This window comes from Drosophila elegans, unplaced genomic scaffold, assembly GCF_018152505.1.
Source record: "Drosophila elegans isolate 14027-0461.03 unplaced genomic scaffold, ASM1815250v1 contig_149, whole genome shotgun sequence".
In the NCBI taxonomy this organism is placed as follows: domain Eukaryota; kingdom Metazoa; phylum Arthropoda; class Insecta; order Diptera; family Drosophilidae; genus Drosophila; species Drosophila elegans.
This window is the reverse complement of record NW_024545513.1, coordinates 2,440,106-2,453,803: the sequence shown is the minus strand read 5'-3', so window position 1 is coordinate 2,453,803 and position 13,698 is coordinate 2,440,106. Positions and strand designations below refer to the sequence as shown.

The following is a 13,698-nucleotide window of genomic DNA, read 5'->3' as shown; positions in this document are numbered from 1 at the left end:
GAAGCAAAAGGAGGCGATTGAGCAACTTAAGTTGAACTAAATACAGTAACAGGAACCACAACGATAGGAACTAAACAAACAAGAACTCTGTTGGCAACAGGAATGAGCAGGAATAGCTACATATTAACTAAAATTTTATCAAGAAAAAAATATATATATATTATAACTAGAGTGTATAAACGTACCATTCGGGCTTGGTATTCAGGCTACCAAAAATTGCTCCCAAAACAAATAACTTCATATAAAAAAACGGACCAAAATATGTTTGTGCCAATTATTTCTATATGCATTTTTTTGTTTCTTAAAAAATAAAGAACTTTTACAAAATAGCAAAATAGCATCTGTTTTAAGAATAAAAAGTATAAATAACACTGGAGCATCAATTGCAAGACTGGAGCATCAACTGCAACACAATTGACAACAATAGCTGCAACAAAAACGTCAATAACGCTATTTTCCACATACCGAAAGGCAAATACAACTGTCAATTCCATATATTAAAAGTGCGCAATACACTTCTTAGTCACTTCTGCTTAGGACATCTACAAAAAGTTTAAATTGAAAGTTGTAACCAAAAATAGGAGAATCAGGAGCGGAAGCAAAAGAATAACCAACCGTCAATTAAACGCTTTCCACCCATTGACGTCATAATAAAATGTCATATAAAAACACACAAAAGCAGGGTGAGTAAAAAAAAAGCTGTCAAAGAAAATGCTTGAAGAATGCACCACATAGCAGAGGTAAAAAAAATAAAGAGGAAGAATGATTCACACCCTGTTTTTTTCCACGTTTTTTTTTATTTTTTTATTTTTTACCACTGCTGCGGCTGTTGCATGAAGAATTTTTCTCATATAGCTGACTGCATAAATGACAAAGGAGTTTCAGACTTTTCCACTGAGGGTTCGAACATCAACTAACGAACGTCAGCAAAAAGCTAAGAGAAGAAGAATCATAAAAATGTATATATACATACGTTTCACGATCCTTAAAGTAAGTGCCGAACTAATTTTATTGGGGTTAACCAAAAAGTGCAAAATCGTTTTGGTTTAAGTAAATTCAAAAATAGAGTTAAAAAAAAGGTTTATTCATAACATAAACACCGATTTCAACGATTCAAATTCAATTGAGTTTCAAGTGGCAAAGCTCCAAGTAAGTGCTTTACCAATTGCAGCTAACATAAACTCAGTAAATAGTTTATGTCTCCACCTGTTGACTTATTCTTTATGCTAACCCCTTTTTCTAAATTTGAATCTCTTTTTAAATTCCCTTATCTCGTTCTGTTATATCCAAATCCAATCCCCTTAATTATTTCCATGTCTTTTTGTTTACTTTCATTTCCCGCCTCGGACTTTGTATGTACAGGTCATAAGGTCTACAATTTTTTTTTTGCTTTTTTCACTGACTTGGTTCCCTGGCTCTCGGCCCTTGGTTAACATGGTCGAGTGCATCTTCTGCCTTGCCAATTTCCCCAGCTCCTCCGACAGCCCTTGTTGATTTCATATCATTTTTAATTTTGTAGCCAACTCATATATGTACCATATATACATATGTACCGAACCCTGGCCAAACGAGCGTGTTGTACGTGGTGCTTGTCAAACAATTGCTACAACAGCAGCAACATAGCGAGGAGCAGCAGCAACATCATGCACAACAGCAATAACAACAGCAACATCAACCATGACAAACAGCCAGCAAATAAAAACAAAGCACAGAACAAAACAAAAGACCAAATTGAAATTGCAGCAGAAAGCTGGGATAATAAAAAAAATATAACGAAACGTTGCTGATTACAAATCGAATATTAAAATACCCTGCTTAATTTAAATGTGTAGTTGACTTTTGAAATAATAAAAACATATATAAAAAATAATAAAAACATATATAAAATACACTTAGATACAATACTACATTGTATCTATAGATATGTAAGTATAAAAACTATAATTATAAAAGAGCACAACATATAAATCCTTTCAATGCAACTATTTTACAATTTTCTTTCAAAAAAAGCTATGAAAAATGAACAAAAATATGCAACAGTTTGCAATTTTAGCCCAGAAGTAAATAAAAAAAAATTAAGCTGGTAGACAGACAGCAGAAGAATATCATCAAATTTTCAATGGCTACGGCAAAGAAAAAAGGGGCAAAAGTTATAGGAATTTAAGTAAAGCTAATCCCGAAGCCATTTTTTCAGGAGAAAATGCTCCAAACATTATAATTAACTAGTGTCAAAAAAGATAAAAAAAAAACAAACAAATTTGGTTCTAAATGTAATACAATAAAGTTATGAAATTTGAAAATAAAACTCTTTTTGTGTCTATATTATATTTTATTTACATATAATTTGCAAAGGTTTTAAAAAAACAAAAAAAAATAGTTATATAAGATTTTATCCAAAAAAGGCTAAATAATATACCATACAAATATCAATGAAGAGACTTGAAAAATAGTTTTTAAGTTATATTGTGATAGATCTATTGAATGACATATTATTTAAGAATACTTTTCGTACCACTGTGCACTTTGGATATTATCCAACCGAGGCGGGCAGAATCATCATGGAGAAAGTGGGTGAAAGAGAGTAGAAACAGAGTGTCATGAAGGAGATGCAACAACGGCAAAAGAAAAAAGAGTTAACAGACACAACAGCGGGCGAAAAAACGCCGTCGTCCAGTCTCGACTGCCGTTGATTGTGGGGCGCAAATGTTAATGAGAAAAAAAGATGTCAAGGATAAAGGGCAGGCGGAGGTTTGGGGAAAATTAAGAGGAGTATCTCGACCAGGATGACGAAGGAAGGGACAGACGACAGACGACAGACGTCGAGAAAGGGCCATTGAAAGCTGACTTTTTAACGGGTTGCCAGTTGCCAAGCCATTTGCGATGATCTCCTGGCAAATAAGCCAAGCTGTCCCCTTTCTCCAGCTCATTATCTCTCACCCACTTGTGCGTCTGCCAATAATTGCATTAGCCAGGGAAAACCATTCCTGACACGGGAAGATCCCGTGACGCAAAAAGTCCACTTAGTTAAATGAGTTCTTTTCCTATTTACGGAATTTATTGTTAAGCTTTAAAAATCGTCTTTACAGATGTTAAAAGTGTTTTGCTTTTAAAGTATTTATCAATTATAAGAACATTCAAAAAGGTTTAATTTTTTATTATTATTTTTCATGAATATCAATATGAATATCTTTATGAATATATATATGAATATCTATCTGAATATATATATGAATATCTATCTGAATATACTATGAATATCAAAATGAATATCTATATAAAAATCTATATAAATATTGCTATTTATTTTCAAACTTTATAATTTCTAAATGATTTTGGAATAGCCTAGAATTTAAATGGCCATACTAAGAGGTAAACGAAATCAGGCGAAAGGCTAAATGAGATATTGCTTGATAGATGCCAGAATAGGATAATCACCTAGGTGATTAGCTCCCTTTAGTTCACTTTGTGTCGACCATTTTCTTTTGCCACTTTGTTGCACATAATTCGATTAACTTTTCGCTCTATGCAGCTTGCAGGGAAAAACACAGATAGTGAGAAAAACTTGGCTACCGCTTCTCTTCTTCTTCTTCTTTAGGCCCTGACCCTGGCAATTGGCACACTTTTCAACCCTAAGCTCCCGTCTTCACCCGTTCGATTCCCTTTAAGGTCAACAAAACTTTCCTTGCAAATTCTTTGACCAGTTGGAGCTGCAGTTGCTGTATTGCCTCTTTGTTTTTGTTTTTGTTATGGCTCTGTCTTATGTGGCAGAGACGTGACAGGAAATGGCCAACAAAACAAAAGGAGATTTAAGAGGGGTAAGCGGGGATAAATGGGTGGACTGAGTCAGTCAAGTGCAGTGCAATGAATAAGTTGCGGCAGCAAATTAGCCTCGTTAGTTAGAAGAGCGCACAAGAAATTCCACAAATCAGTGGGTGTGGAAAAAGCTAGAAGTGAATCAAATATATAAGTAAAAATAATAATAAAACAAAAACTAAACTCAATTTAAATATTTTTCGCCTTGATTTTTCGGGTTTTAGTTATTTTAAATATGACAATATTAAAATTTTTTAAAATTTTTCATTTGGCCATTTTCGGAATTTTTAGCTTAAATAATAATTTCTATACGCATTGTAATTAATATTATGATTTAATAATTTATTTAAAATCCGAATTTAAATTTTACTTAAATTTGTTTAAAGCTTTAGCAAACGCTTTAGAACTATTAAGCCTTAATAATATATAATTCTTAATTTCCCTGTTAAATAATTTAAACAGAAACAAAGCAATTGCATGCTTTAATTCCTTCTATCCAAGTTCACTACAGTTTTAATATTTCAATAATATTTTCTCCACACATAAGCAAAAGATTAAAAACTGCTAAACTTATATATTAAATTTCCTTACTTTTCCCATTAAATATTTACTAGGACACAGGTTTATTTTGCTGTTTGCCTCTATTTTAATTTTCCGCTTATCATATTATTATTAAGCCGCCTTTCATTCAGTTGGGTAATCTGCTGAATGAATCTGCCGACATTATCCACTCACTATCCACGCGTCTGATGGTCTTTAATATGTATTCATTGTTATTATAGTCCTCTGAATGAGCGATGAATTTTTAATAAGGGCAATGCGCAAAAATCATTTGATTGCCCTTTTCAATGGCAATCGAGAAATGCGAAAATGATTTTCAGCTAAATTATTTTTTAATAATAAATTACAAATATCATTAATTTTAATCTACTTTTTGGGTGGCCAATTATTTTGTGGTAATTGCAGTTCAAACATATACAATCTATGTATATCTGTATGTATCTTAATCTGTACATGCTTGTATCTGTATCTCTGCAGGTGTAAAATTTGAACAAATAAATCTGGAAACCCAACCGGTTTCCATGTCGCATCCTTTGAGAACAATTGAGCAGTTTCGAGCAGGTAAACGAATAACCCCTAGCAAATTATGAGAAACATTTCGTGCTGACTTGTCTTGTATCTGTTGGATACAAAACAATAGAGGAGCCAACAGCTGTCGTTCCGGATCTCTTTCTAAAACTACTCCAATATTCTTTTCTTTTGTGCCAGTAAATTGATTAGATTCTTTCCAAGCAGCTGCTTTTGCTAACGTTTTTTTTTTTTTTTTTTTCGTTTCCATTTGATTTTCTGAGCGTGTGAAATGTTTCCGTATTTTTTTTACATTTTTTTTTTGCAGGTGCGCTGCTGTGTTGCAACAATTAAATGTCATTGCAGCAAAACTACGAGTTACTTGCTTTTCTTGTCCCAAAGATGAAGGTAGAAACTAAAAAAAAAAATATAAAAGAAAAGCAAAAGCAAAAGGGTGGAGATATATTATCGCATCACGCGCATCTACAAAATGATTTCACACAGCAACAGCAACAGCACAACATTAACTTGCTCTTTCATTATCGGCACATCATTATAGGCAAGAGTTTTTTCTTCGTCGGCGTTGTCGTCACATTTGTCGACCGACCGACAACGGCAACGACGTTTATTTATCTTGCCCTTTAACTATTTGGGCAGACACATCCACATAGCCAGAACAACAACAACAACGGCAGCAGAAACAACAACAACAACAGGGGCAACAACAACGACCACCGCCAGCGGTCTTCTTTTTTATTTTTCTCTTTTTTTACCCAGCTCTCTTGCAGATGCACCTTGATTAAATTCCAGGAATTGAAAAAATCTTTTAGTCACAGACATGGACGGACGCTTGTTGATATTTACCCAATGATCAAAGGGGGTGAGGCTGAGGCTTGGGCCCCTCCAGACTGGCTCCATTAATGATGCAGCAAATGGTCGTCTCTCTGCCTGGCTTTTTTCCTCTTTTTTCACAAGCCTAACCAGCTACTTCAAGTTTGAAAATGTGGCAAAATGTAAAGGGAATTTTCCTTTATTGTTTTCTCAAAAAAAGAAAAATATATATAATATATATATATATTTATTTATATATATATAAGTCTGAAATCAGCAGCAACCAAATAAAATGCCATGCACAAAATAAATCACATAAGAAAGAATGAAAGTTACTCTGCAGTATGATTTAAAACTAATATTAAATCTAAATTGTTAGTTAACATTAACTACAAATTTGTTTTAGCTAAGAACTTCAAAACCTCTCACAATTCTTAAAAAAATAAAGTTCTAAGAAATCAACTAGTTTTGGTAAAAAAGGTAATATTTTGAGTATTACAAAATATTTAAATAAGTATTACCAATTATTTAAATAAGTTCTATCAAATATTGGCTATTATATTATTACTAATCCCAAAATGTATTTATTTTTTTTATTTTAATTTAAACAATTCTCCAAAAGTTTAATTTTCTGTTTGCTCATCAAATTCTTGGCTCAAAGATTATCTTGAGTAATGTATTATGTATGAAAGAAAAAACGTTACCAAGCTCATCCTTTGGGTTAAATGAAATTATGTGGTTTTCAATTATGGTAAACACTTTAAAAGCCAACTACTATTCGAGCATTTCGTTTACAAAGAGATGACTTGCCTTGGCTTCTTCTTGGGCCGTTTCTTCTCAGTCTTCCACTTTGCGGTTAGATTTTCGATTTTCTAGCTGGCATTTTTACACAATTGAGGGAGGTGGGTGCCTCCTCCGCTCAAGTGTTTCCATCTCGAGTGGCTGTGCCAAGCTTTAAAGATTCCCTTTGTTGTTACTTGGATGGCTTGGCATTTAGCCGCAGTGCTTGTCAAACTGTGGACCCATAGACAATGCCGCAGAAGAATGGCCAAAGAATCAAAGACATCAAAGAACACAGGCTGAAGACGAGGCCAGAAGTTGTTGCTGCTGCTGTGCTTCTTGCCTTAATGATTTTACATATTTTACATAAACAAGAGAGCCGGTCCCCAACCACCAGCTTTTTTTTCTTTTATTTTTCTTCACTTTTTGTTTTGTCTCATTTTTTTTGTGTTTTGCTGGCGGGCAGCAAATGCAACTCACGGAAAGCATTCAAAAGCAATTAAGCGCTTTCTTCGCGACCAGAGAGCGGGAAAGAGACGGTCATAGATGGTGGGAAAGAGAAGGGCACACACACACATGAGTTGAAAATGTAATATCATCAATCAAAAAAAAAAAAAAAAAAAAAAAAAAAAAAAACAAGAAAAATTTCAGAAGAGGTAGAGCCAAAGAAAAGCCAGGCCCAAGTTCAAAACTGGAAATTCTCTATTACACAGAAAGTTTAATGATCTGAGAAAGATTGTGGTTTTAAGCTGACTATCTGGATTATACTACTAAAGCAAATATCAAAAATAATATAAAATCATAAAAATAATATCTGTCTTACACTAACTTTTTCTAAACAAAACCATAAGTATAACAAAATATTATTAGATTAAAAACTCTTTTTTTTTCATAATAATGTTAATTAAATTTTCAATAAAACCCTAAAGTTTTCAAAACCGAATGATTAATTTTCCACCAAATTAGCTTCTTTTTGATTACCATATATTTTTTGGAGTGTTGTGATGCGGCACGAAGCCAACTCACGAAATGGCGGCAACAACAAATTTTGCTTGATTGTGCCAACAACAACAACAACAACAAAAGCAGTAACAAGCAACCACAAAGAATTTTTTTTGTTTTTATCATCGCATATATTGAAAAATGCTTGAAACTAAAAGCCAAGCGCTGTAATCATATTTAACTTTGCCTCGGTTGTGCCTCATCTTCTACAGGCCGCAGCCTCATCTCCTTCACCTGATTTTGGTTGATGTTGCTGCTGTTTATGTTGCTGCCGTTGCTGTTGCTGCTGCTGTTGCTGTTTCCAAACCTCAGAGCCAACCGCAACAGGTAATTGATGCCGCTTGCGCGTTGCAAGAACTTTAATCAATTTTTCAGATATTTTTCTTTCGTTTCGTTGCCTTTTTCGAGCTGTTCGTCTACCTTTCTACATGATGATGATGTTGTTCGTTCATCGATGTCTCAGTATGTGTGTGTGTTGCAAGTGGCCATAAAAACCGAAAACGGCAACCGAAATGGCCAACACAAACTTCCAGAAATTGTGGGCAGAAAGAAGGGGGATCGGAGGAGGGAGGAGTGAACCCAAATGACTGGGAATTTGGCCAGGTAAGCCAGGTAAGTGCAGCCCAGAGCGGCCAGTGGCCAAGTGCCAAGTGGCAAGTGGCTATCATGGCCGCACTACTATATATACACCCAGAGAAAAACCCCAACATTGTTTTTCAAAAAATAAACTAACTTAAAGTGAACTAAAAACATAATAATGTCATGATTATTTATTTATTCAATAAATAACTTGTAGATCTCCTTTCCTTTCCTTTAGTTTAAAAATACATTTTTTCATACTTAAAAATAAAAATTAAAGTGTAGCACACCAAATCAGTACCGAAAATATTTAATTTAAAGTGAAAATATTTGGATTTACCATGATTTTTCTCTGGGTGTATGTATATATACCCGCAGATACATATATATATATATATATATATATATATATATCTCGGTTAAAGGCAACGCAACAAATTTCTGCAAATTACTGTGCGGTAAGCGTAGATACAAGGGTTCCCAGATCAGATATCCCAACACGAACGTATTAATCTTTTAAAGGGAAACTTTAGTCGGCACAGGGCTTAATAACACTTTAAAACATGGAGTTAAGTGAAGCACTAATTCTAACCAAGTAACATTTGAAATTAGCATAGAATATATACCATTAAATTTCGGTAAAATCAGCTAACTTAAAGGCAATATTCAGGCAAAGTTAAAAATTGAATAATAATAAAGTAAAGTGCTGATGGACAAAGTCTAATAAATGAAAAAATTAAAACAAGTGGAGAATAATCACAAAAACAAATACTTTGTAATGTTTTCAAGAAATAAACCACCATGTTTATAGTACAATTTGTAAAGCAATAGTTACTAAACTGAAAACCAATATGCCACAACGATAATAACAATGCAATATTATGTTCACCCTTGGTTTATATAAAAACCAATTATTTGCATTGTTTCTAAGAAATAAATAGTACAATTTATAAAGCAACAGTCTTGTATTAAACATGACAAATAAGTTTTAGTTTACAGAAAAAGAAATAGTTTTTCTGTTTCTAAGCAATAAGCCACCATGTTTATGTTTATAATACACTAAAATTAAATAAATTAATACATTTTCTGCGCTGTGATTTTATCGTCTTTCTTGAACATTGCATATTCATTGGTTGCTCTTTTTTGATTGCCACTGAATCAAGCTCATATATATATATCCCCAATGCTTACGATGGGTGGGTGGTGATTGGAGGAACATATATATTTATTTAGACCCAACGACAAGTTGCCGTCATTTGCTTAACTTTCACAATTTCGATTTGCAGAGATTTCCCCCTTCTTTATTCTCCCTATACTCTATACTCGGCTCCTATATATATCTATATAGACCTGATCCCCAGTTGGCTACCCCCCCCCCCTTGTCCATCGCCTCTGCGGTCGGCTGTCTACTCAATCACTGCGTAAAGCACTTCTGAGTCATAAAAACCAAGCCAGACTGCGATTGTGTAGTTGGCAATTTTATGCAGCGCCACTTCGGGGTTCACCATGGACTGAAGCGATAAAAATGACACACGGAGTTTGGAGCTCCACTCCAACTCCACTCCACTTCCAAGTCAAATAGATAATAGCAAAAAAAAAAAAAAAAAAAAAAAAAAAAAATGGAAGAGCCCTGTGGCAAGTGACATTTTGTGGGGGCAGAGAAAAAGGGCCAAAAAAAAATGGGAGGAACTTGAGACTTGAGTTTGAGTCGATCGAGTTTGTCTCGAGGACTTGCATCTCTAATTCATTTCGGACAACAACACCCCCACAAATGGTGCAGATATCTCGTATTTGCGTATATAAAAAAATAGCATAGACAATTATAAAATTTATATTTGGTTTAGAATATAAAACAAAAGCTATTATTTTGAGAGCATCAATGTAAATGTAAATATAAATAAATGTAATAAATAATACCAGATATTTTTAAAACAAAGTACTTACTTGAACAGCTTTAATTAACCTCTAATTTACTTTACTAAAATAAATACACATACTTATATACATTTCAATTGGAAAGCAAAGTTATAGATTTAAATTTAATGGGCTTAGATTCGAATACAACATATAAAAAAGCTCAAAAGTACATACATATTTAATGACTTAAAAAACTTACTTTAAAGGACCTAGAAAATGTATACTTTTGAAGTCCGACCAAACAAGTTTTCGAAAGCAATTACAGCAGACAATTAAAAATCGCCTGTGCTGAAAACAAAAACCGTTTTACTTTGGCCTGCAGACAATCGGAATTGCATAACCGGGAAACATTTTTCTGGTCTCGTTTTGGCTTCCTTTTTTTTATTATTTATTTATTTATTTACTCAGTGTCCGAAAAGCGAGAGCGACAAGTTGACACAATCGTGGACAACCTTTTTCGTACACAAGCCAATCAACTGGGTGGTGGTAGTAGCTCGCAGAAAAAGAGGAAATAATTATGGAAAAAACAATTTTTAATTTGCAATTGCACTCGCAGCAACAACGGCAAACAACGGGCAAAACAACCGAAAAAAACTTAACAAGCCAACCTTGGCGTTTTATGCCCTTTAATGGGGATTTGTATACGTATACGTATTTTACCTTATGCGGTTGGTTTTTGTATTTTTTTTTGTGCTGCGGACTTCACCTTGAGATAGCTTTACGTAAAGCTGGTGGTGGAGCTGGAGTTGGAGCTGGACTTATAATGCAGCCCTTTGAAATCGTGTGTCCAGGCGCAACCTTGGAATAAAATCAGTAAGATCTCAAAAGTGAGACCAAAAAAGCGATTGCCCTATAAGGTAAATAAATGAAGAGAAGTAATAATAACAAAACTGGCTGAAAGGAAAAACTCAATTTGAAAGCCAGTAACCCAAAGCCAAAGCCAAAACCAAAGCCAAAGCCGAAGCCGAAGCCCTTTAAACAAACAACTCCATTAATCAATCAAAAGATAAGGCAAACAAAAACTCAGTGCGAAGGGAACCAAATAAACAGAAAGGTGTATAAACGAATTAGAAAATACATCAAGTCCAACATTAAGCATAAAAATCAAAATTAGAGGGGAAAACAGAACACCTTTGCCCCATAATTTAGTGGAAAAAAGAAAACACAATGGCTGCCAAAATATCATTAAAAAAAAAAAAAATGAGGGGTGGCAAAGCAGATTTTCACCATCTTATGAATTTCATTGCTTGAACTTGGCGACACACAGAAAATAAACAGAAAATACAACAAACATAAATAAAGTGAAAAACGCAGGGGAAGCTGACTCCTGGCGTCAGGCCATAAAAAAGGTAAAACAAACAAAAAACAAGGCTAACAAACAACATAAACAAAAACAACGGCGGCATTCATGATGCAGTCAAAAACGCGGGGGGAATAAAAAAAAAAGGGAGAAAAGAGGGCAAAGTTCTCAGAAAGTTAAAAAAAAGACAGGGGGTTTATTTTAGCCTCACAAGTTTATCGAAAGTCAATGGGGCGTAAACCCTGATAATGAATCGCTTCCGAATAAAGGCTACGCATAGGCTTTATTTTTCAAATCGCAACCATTTTAGTTTCTATTTACTTAAACGCAAACATTATTTATCCATTTAATTTTTTTATAAAATTCTTATTTTAAAAAAACCATTTAAATATAAATTATTATCAAATAAAATCATAATTATTTTAAAGTCATTGCCAAATCAACCCTAAGTTTGCCTTTTTTTATTTACTAGAACACTCAATAAACATGGATTTTGTAATTAACACATTGTTTTTTAACCATTAAACTTTATTTATAATTTTCAAGATACTATTTTATCTAACCTTTTAAATAGAAATTATTATCAAATAATTACATAATTATAATAAAGTCAATGACAAGTTAACCCTCAATAAAATCGCCTTTTATTTTTTTCTATTTAACAATTTCTAAATTTAGCTTTAAATACAATTTTCAAGGTACTATTTGTATTCAACTTTTTTAATAGAAGTTATTATCATATAAGCACACATTTATTTTTTAGTCAATGACAAGTAAACCCTCAGTTTTCCACGAAAACCACACACACGAAAACTCCCAGGGACTTAATTAATTAATTAATTGTCGCGCTTCTTTAATTGAAAGCCCATTCAAGCTGAGCGCATGAAAAACTATAATTAATATTATTGTGGGCAGGCGAAATGTCGGCGAAAGGTTAACATAAAAACCATTTAATTGTCGTGGGTGAATGGCAATTGCGACTCCAAACAGAAGCCAAATGAAAATCTCTCTTGGCAATTTGTCGTCTCTTGAAATTTGGGTCATACGGAAATGAAAGCCAAGTTAGCAGCCAGTCAGCCAGACAAACAGACAAACAGACCAGCAGACAACCAGCCAGACACACTCAAAGCAGACGAAACGTTGTAGCATTTAAATGTCAAATCAGGTCCCCAAAAAAAAATAAAAAACAAATACAAAAACAAAAAAATAAAGACCAAGAAAAACTGGAAAAATGGCAATGGGTGGGAGGGCAAAAACACCAAATGACAGGAGCAAATAAATCAAAATTAAGTGGCGACAAAATTAAAGTGAAATGTTTGCCCACAGGCTTAACTTGGCCCCCAAAAAAGGCCTAATAGAATGGGCAGGAAATGACTAAAGTTATGTTAAGTGTGAAGTATGTGTGGGTTTTCAAATGACTGACTAATACTAGAATTCTTAGAGAAACATAGATAGCTTAATAGTTTTATTTTCCTAACAAACTCTTTTTAAAAATTAAAATCATGGAAAACTTAAATCAATTTAATCAAAGGAATTCTGTGAATAAATAAATTGTCCTACATTTCAAAAGTATTGTAATACTTAAATGTGTATTTATTAATCTTTAGAAAGTTGTAAACCTGCTTGGTTTAGAATTCTTAGGATTTGCATGCACCATTTAACTGTTATAATTCACGGCATTCTGATTTTCTGAAAGAAAATTCACCATTTCAGCATTTAATTCTCTAAGACTTGCTGCATCTGTGGGCTTATGTTTTCCGTATGAATATGTAATACTTATATAATGCACCGGGTTTCTTTAGATCAAATTAAATTCGTTGTCCAAGCAATTAAATGCATGCAAAGTTAATTGAGAGAGAAGCAACAGCAGCTGATTGGTGCTGCTGTGCTTGCAATGTTCATTGCTGCTGTTGCTGTTGGGACTTTTTTTTTGTTTTTTTTTGCAGTCACATGCATAATGATATATGTGAGTATATATGTATTTACCTGCATAAACAACGAATAAAACTATGGGGGGATATGGGTATTTTTGGAAGGGGTTGCACACACACTTAATTGCTGCCGACTTCATTGGAGTTCAAATTGTTTCGCTGCACATAAAATACTCGAGACAAAACATAAATTGTTTGCACTGTACGAGGCAATTTCCAACTTTGTTGTTTGTTCCCAAGGAAAAACCCTTGAGGAAATGCAGCAAGTTCGTAGGCTTTTCCTTTGAAGCAGGCAAAATGCAAAACACCGTTAAACGTATTTTAATTACAACAATGTGGGAAAGCCATTAAAAACAAAGCAAAGAAACAAACAAACAAGAAAAAAAAAGCCGAGAAATGAGAATTAAAATAATCAGAAAAGCAAACGCTAGCTAAGCCAAAACGCAAACAAAGCTGAGCAAAAAAGTTCAGAAAGAA

The 13,698-nt window shown here is 33.7% G+C and overlaps 1 protein-coding gene across 2 annotated transcripts in view; it reads right to left on the bottom strand.

The window, feature by feature from the left end:
• LOC108137289 overlaps positions 1-13,698 on the bottom strand; it is a 56,143-nt gene that overhangs the window by 25,299 nt on the left and 17,146 nt on the right. The gene's annotated exons all lie outside the window — the stretch shown is intronic.